The 7,251-nt window shown below is 45.6% G+C and overlaps 1 non-coding gene across 1 annotated transcript; it reads left to right on the top strand.

The window, feature by feature from the left end:
• Nucleotides 1-6,531: 6,531 nt before the first annotated feature.
• Nucleotides 6,532-6,635, top strand: LOC120875777. The gene has a single exon (XR_005724076.1). It is a non-coding gene; the product is annotated as a U6 spliceosomal RNA (small nuclear RNA).
• The last annotated feature ends 616 nt before the right edge of the window (nucleotides 6,636-7,251 follow it).

Genomic DNA, 7,251 nt, shown 5'->3' with positions numbered 1-7,251 from the left:
TCTGATTTCGGTGTTGACCATCTGGTGATGTCCATGTGTAGAGTCTTCTCTTGTGTTGTTGGAAGAGGGTGTTTGCTATGACCAGTGTGTTCTCTTGGCAAAACTCTATTAGCCTTTGCTAATAGAGCATTCTGTACTCCAAGGCCAAATTTGCCTGTTACTCCAGGTGTTTCTTGACTTCCTACTTTTGCATTCCAGTCCCCTATAATGAAAAGCACATCTTTTTTAGATGTTAGTTCTAAAAGGTCTTGTAGGTCTTCATAGAACCGTTCAACTTCAGCTTTTTCAGCATTACTAGTTGGGGCATAGACTTGGATTATCATGATATTGAATGGTTTGCCTTGGAGATGAACAGAGATCATTCTGTCATTTTTGAGATTGCATCCAAGTACTGCATTTTGGACTCTCTTGTTGACCATGATGGCTACTCCATTTCTTCTGAGGGATTCCTGCCCACAGTAGTAGATATAATGGTCATCTGAGTTAAATTCACCCCTTCCAGTCCATTTTAGTTCGCTGATTCCTAGAATGTTGACGTACACTCTTGCCATCTCTTGTTTGACCACTTCCAATTTGCCTTGATTCATGGACCTGACATTCCAGGTTCCTATGCAATATTGCTCTTTACAGCATCAGATCTTGCTTCTATCACCAGTCACATCCACAGCTGGGTATTGTTTTTGCTTTGGCTCCATCCCTTCATTCTTTCTGGAGTTATTTCTCCACTGATCTCCAGTAGCATATTGGGCACCTACTGACCTGGGGAGTTCCTCTTTTGGTATCCTATCATTTTGCCTTTTCATACTGCTCATGGGGTTCTCAAGGCAAGAATACTGAAGTGGCTTGCCATTCCCTTCTCCAGTGGACCACATTCTGTCAGACCTCTCCACCATGACCCTCCCGTCTTGGGTTGCCCCGCAGGCATGGCTTAGTTTCATTGAGTTAGACAAGGCTGTGGTCCTAGTGTGATTAGATTGACTAGTTTTCTGTGAGTACGGTTTCAGTGTGTCTGCCCTCTGATGCCCTCTTGCAACACCTACCATCTTACTTGGGTTTCTCTTACCTTGGGCATAGGGTATCTCTTCACGGCTGCTCCAGCAAAGCGCAGCCACTGCTCCTTACCTTGAACGAGGGGTATCTCCTCACCGCTGCCCTTCCTGACCTTCAACGTGGAATGGTTCCTCTAGGCCCTCCTGTGCCCACGCAGCCACCACTCCTTGGATGTGGCGTTGCTCCTCCCGGCCGCCGCCCCAGACCTCGAGTGTGGGATTCCTCCTCCGAGTCGCCACCCTGGCCTCGGGCGTGGGGTTACTCCTCCCCGCCGATGCCCGGGGCCTCTGGCTCCGCCCCTGGCCTCGGACGCGGGGTGGCTCCTGCTGCGGCCGGTGCACATTTCATGCAAAGATGGGCTCGATAAAGGACAGAAATGGTATGGACCTAACAGAAGCAGAAGATATTAAGAAGAGGTGGCAAGAATACACAGAAGAACTGTACAAAAAAGATCTTCACGACCCAGATAATCACAATGGTGTGATCACTCATCTAGAGCCAGACATCTTGAAATGTGAAGTTAAGTGGGCCTTAGAAAGCATCACTACAAACAAAGTTAGTGGAGGTGATGGCATTCCAGTTGAGCTATTTCAAATCCTGAAAGATGATACTGTCAAAGTGCTGCACTCAATATGCCAGCAAATTTGGAAAATTCAGCAGGGGCCACAGGACTGGAAAAGTTCAGTTTTCATTCCAATGCCAAAGAAAGGCAATGCCAAAGAATGCTCAAACTACCGCACAACTGCACTCATCTCACACACTAGTGAAGTAATGCTCTAAATTCTCCAAGCCAGGCTTCAGCAATACGTGAACTGTGAACTTGCAGATGTTCAAGCTGGTTTTAGAAAAGGCAGAGGAACCAGAGATCAAATTGCCAACATCCTCTGGATCATCAAAAAAGCAAGAGAGTTCCAGAAAAACATCTATTTCTGCTTTATTGACTATGCCAAAGCCTTTGACTGTGTGGATCACAATAAACTGTGGAAAATTCTGAGAGAGATGGGAATACCAGACCACCTGACCTGCCTCTTGAGAAATCTGTATACAGGTCAGGAAGTAACAGTTAGAACTGGACATGGAACAACAGACTGGTTCCAAATAGGAAAAGGAGGACGTCAAGGCTGTATACTGTCACCTTGCTTATTTAACTTATATGCAGAGTACTTCATGAGAAACGCTGGACTAGAAGAAACACAAGCTGGAATCAAGATTGCCAGGAGAAATATCAAAAACCTCAGATATGCAGATGACACCACCCTTATGGCAGAAAGTGAAGAGGAACTAAAAAGCCTCTTGATGAAAGTGAAAGAGGAGAGTGAAAAAGTTGGCTTAAAGCTCAACATTCAGAAAACGAAGATCATGGCATCCGGTCCCATCACTTCATGGGAAATAGATGGGAAACAGTGGAAACAGTGTCAGACTTTATTTTGGGGGGCTCCAAAATCACTGCAGATGGTGACTGCAGCCATGAAATTAAAAGAAGCTTACTCCTTGGAAGAAAAGTTATAACCAACCTAGATAGTATATTCAAAAGCAGAGACATTACTTTGCCGACTAAGGTCCATCTAGTCAAGGCTATGGTTTTTCCAGTAGTCATGTATGGATGTGAGAGTTGGACTGTGAAGAAGGCTGAGCGCCAAAGAATTGATGCTTTTGAACTGTGGTGTTGGAGAAGACTCTTGAGAGTCCCTTGGACTGCAAGGAGATCCAACCAGTCCATTCTGAAGGAGATCAACCCTGGGATTTCTTTGGAGGGAATGATGGTGAAGCTGAAACTCCAGTACTTGGCCACCTCATGCGAAGAGTTGACTCATTGGAAAAGACTTTGATGCTGGGAGGGATTGGGGGCAGGAGGAGAAGGGGACGACAGAGGATGAGATGGCTGGATGGCATCACTGACTTGATGGACATGAATCTGAGTGAACTCCGAGAGTTGGTGATGGACAGGGAGGCCTGGCGTGCTGCAATTCATGGGGTCACAAAGAGTCAGACACGACTGAGTGACTGAACTGAACTGTAGACTTACACTGGTGTCTGTGCATTTGAAGGAACAGATACCTCTTCTAGTCTCTACAGACTGGTTTTGGCAGGGCTTTCTCCTGGTTTTCTCCTGCTGGGTCCCTGGACAACAAGACTGCCTCCAGGGTGGTGGTAAAGCCAGGCTGGAGCTGGGTCATGGAATTGTTTCTGGGTCTGCAATTGGGTCTGGTTAGGGGGCTTACTGGGCTTCCCCCAGGAGCTTAGAGGTAGAGGAGCCCACCTGCAGTGCAGGAGACACAGGAGACTCGTGTTCCATCCCTAGGTCAGGAAGATCCCCTGGAGGAGGGCATGTCAACCCACTCTAGTATTCTTGCCTGGAGAATCCCATGGACAGAGGAGCCTGGTGGGCTACAGTCCACGAGGTCACAAAGAGTTGTACACAATGGAAACAATTAAGCATAAATGCATACATAGTGGGCTTATTACCAGTGGCCCAGGCAGGAGTGGTTCCTCAAAGATCCGAAGACTTAACGGAGTGTCTCTGGGACCAGGGTTGAGGTGGACTGAGGCCAGGTCTCATGGGCACTCCCAGGTCCACAGTCAGGCCCACAGGTGACAGGGGCATGACTGGGGTGAGCTTGGGCAGGCCCCTGCTGGACCCCTGGACTGGCACAACTACCTCTGGCCTGTCACAGCACGGGGCCGGAGCTGGGTCGTGGGGCTGCCCACAGTCAAACCTGCAGTCGACACACCTGTGACTAGAGGTGCCGATTGGCATGGCTCACCCAGGGCCACCGGTGATCAGGATTGCTTCCAGGACCACGGGAGAGCAAAGCAGAAGGGCCTGCTTCCAGGTGTGCAGTTAGCTCTCCAGTCTGTGGGTCATTCCAGCGGCATGACAAGTGTGACACTCCCTAGTTCCCCTGCTGAGGCCATGACCATAGATAAGCAGGCCTGGAGCCGAGTCCACGGGGGTAGAGGGCTCTTCTGGGCCTGCCGCTGTGGCCACGGTCCATGGCCCGGCCACCGGGATGCAGGGTCTGCCTTCTCAAAGAGGCCCTCCTCAGTCTTGGGCTCACCTAGGGGCTTACAAACTTCTACCTGGATCCCAAAGCTCCCACAAAAGCACTGTTATCTGTGATGGCCACCAAATAATTGGTTTGGGGCTTTTTTTGTTTTTTTTTTAACTTTTTGTTTATTCAGCTGTGCTGGGTCTTTGTTGCTGCTCAGGCTTTTCTCTAGTTGCGGTGAGCGGGGGCTCCTCTCTGGTTGCGGTGCACCGGCTTCTCATTGCACCGGCTTCTCGTGTTGCGGAGCACAGGCTCTTGAATGTTTGGGCTTCAGTAGTTGTAGCTCCCGGGCTGTAGAGTACAGGTTCTGTAGTTGCGGCACATGGGCTTAGCTGTCTGGCGGCATGTGGAATCTTCCCAGACCAGGGATGCAAAGGTGTCTTCGGCATTGGCAGGTGGATTCTTACCACTGACCAGGGAAGCCCCGAATCACTGTTTTTGTGGGAGGACGAGGGCTGGTAACCTCCTATTCTGCCAGCTTGCTGACATTATCTTCTAGAGGTTTCTGTTGAGAGATCCTCAAGCTTAGAGATTGTTTCATCAGCTGTCTCTAGCTTACTAAGTCCATCAAGAGCATTCTTTATTTCTATCGCAGTGTTTTGGATCACTAGCATTTCTTTTGATTCTTCCTTAGAATTTCCATCTATCTGCTCATCTTATTCATCTGTTCTTGCATGCTATCTACTCTATCCATTAGAGCCCTTAGCCTGTTAATCATAGTGGTCTTAAATTTCCAGTCTGATCATTTCAACATCCCTGTCACCTCTGAGCCTGGTTCTGAAGTTTGCCCTCTCTTTCTTCCAACTGTGTTTTTTGCTTTTTTTTCTTGTGATTTTTTTCTTGGTAGCTGGGCAAGATATGCTAGTTAAAAATAACTGCTGTAAATAGGCCTTAAGTAATGTGGTTTAAATCCTGGGGGGAGGCGAAGCATTCTATAGTCTTATGATTAAGTCTGAGTGTTTTAGTGAGCCAGCGCGTCTGAACTATAAACCTCATACATAAGTGCTTCTTCATCTCCACACCAGCCTTACCTGGAACAGTATGGCTAGAGTGCACAGGAGTTAGAGATTTCACTTCTCCCGGGTGGAAGGCTAGAGCCTGCTAGATTTGGGTATTTCCCTTCTCCTAGGTTAATTAGGCATGATAAAGGACTTTCCTGGTGGTCTAGTGGCTAAGATTCTGTGTTCCCAATGCAGGAAGCCCAGGTTCATTCCCTGGTTAGGGAACTAGATATCTCCTATTCCACAACTTAGAGTTCACAGCCGCTGAGAGATTCCGCATGCCACAACTAAGACCCAGTCCAGCCAAATAAATAAATACAAATAAATAAATATTTTTAAAAGCTGATGACTCACCACATAGTTCATCCAAACAGAGGACAGTCCAGTGAAAATTAAACTCACCTATTTTTGAGGCCAGCTCAGGTGGTAGGCTTATAGGACTTATGTTTATGTTTTATCTTATGATTCTTTTCATTATGACAAATAAGACCAAAGACAAAGACAAAAAAAAAAAATTAAATCCTCCCTTGGGAGAGAATTGGATTGATATCAAATAATCAAAGCTGCCCAAACCAAAAGAAGTGGTCTACACAAATGTTTTCTCCTATTCTACGTTTGGAGAGAAAGAAGACAAAGAAAAATTCTTGCCTTCCTTTCTCAACCAGACACCACAGATAGAAATGCAGAAGGCTGGCATGGTAAGAATTCTTACCTTTTTTCCAGCTTTTACTTGTTGTCCCAGGATCTCACTAGTAGTTTCCGGAATGAGTAGGGTGTTGGGAGACAGGTTAGGCATTACTGACAAAATGGAGGCACAGCTCCAGCCCCCTCTCCTCATTCCACAGGCACAGACTCAGGATGAAGGGGTTAGCTCTTGTGATTCTGACTTTTTTCTTCCTTTCTTCGTTGAGTTGGCTGGAAAGAATGTTAAGGTGCTTATTGTTCTTGAGAGAAGCATGAGAAAGCACAAAGCCTTCTGCAGTTGTGCCCAGAAAATAATCTATAAAGTAACCATTGACATTTGTTCAAAGATTTTTACAAAGAATGTCCTAGGATGAGCAGGTAGGTGGAAGCTTGAGGCCTTGGGAAGGATTGTTATCTGAGACCTGTTTGTGAGGGAAATGTTCATGGCAAAGGAAATTTTCTGAGTTTAGGGATTAGGAATAATTAAGAACAGTTAGAAGCCCTTTTAGGAGATAATGAGCTTAGGATACTAGGGGCAAGCAGGATTTAGAAAGATAAGAAATAAACTGAGGAATGTGTATGCAGCCCAGACATAAGCATCAGTTACAATGTAATCACAAGTAAACACTATTCTGAGAGAATCGCTGAAGCAGGAACTCTGTTTGAAGGGCAACAATGAGACAATAATCTGGGTAAGGGGGAACAGAAAATGTCAAACCTCTGACCTAATGCTTTTGAAAAAGTATGTGCTCCCTTCAGCAGCACATATACTAAAATTGGAATGATACAGAGATTAGCATGGCCCCTGTGCAAGGATGACATGCAAATTCATGAAGCATTCCATATTTAAAAAAAAGAAAGTATAAAAGAGAACTTGATGCTTGAAATAAACATGTAGTCCCATACCTCAAGTCAGAGGCTACACCATTTCCCACCAACACCACTCATCCCTTCAGGCTGATCCCCTGCCTGCTGGAGCTGGACTCCAGCAGTAGGGTATCCAAAACTTTCATGGTCATCAAAACTAGGGGATGAAAAAAATATTTTTCCTCTTCCCACATTATAGTATGTGAGGTGATGGATAGGTTAATTAGCTTGACTGTGATGATCATTTCACGATGTAAACATATTAAAACATCAAATCATACACCTTAAATATATATACTTTGGGTCAACTATACCTTAATAAAGCTGAAAATTTTTTAATTAAAAAAACCTTAAAGTCATAAAGCCACTACAATTCTCAGCTGATGGGAAGGTACAATCATTTGAAAAATTGGTTCAGTATGCATGAAAGCTGTATGTATGTAAGTAACCCTGATGACTAGTTGTTCCACTCCCAGGTATATAACCAACAGAAAAATGTGCACACATACACCAAAAGGTATATAACACAAAAAATGACTGTAGCCCTGTTTGTAATAGTTCAAAACTTGGAGCGGTCCAAATTTGCATAGAAAGTAGAA

Source organism: Oryx dammah, unplaced genomic scaffold, assembly GCF_014754425.2.
Source record: "Oryx dammah isolate SB20612 unplaced genomic scaffold, SCBI_Odam_1.1 HiC_scaffold_16, whole genome shotgun sequence".
Taxonomy (NCBI): domain Eukaryota; kingdom Metazoa; phylum Chordata; class Mammalia; order Artiodactyla; family Bovidae; genus Oryx; species Oryx dammah.
Note: the sequence above shows the minus strand (reverse complement) of the source record. Positions and strands in the feature narration are given on the sequence as shown.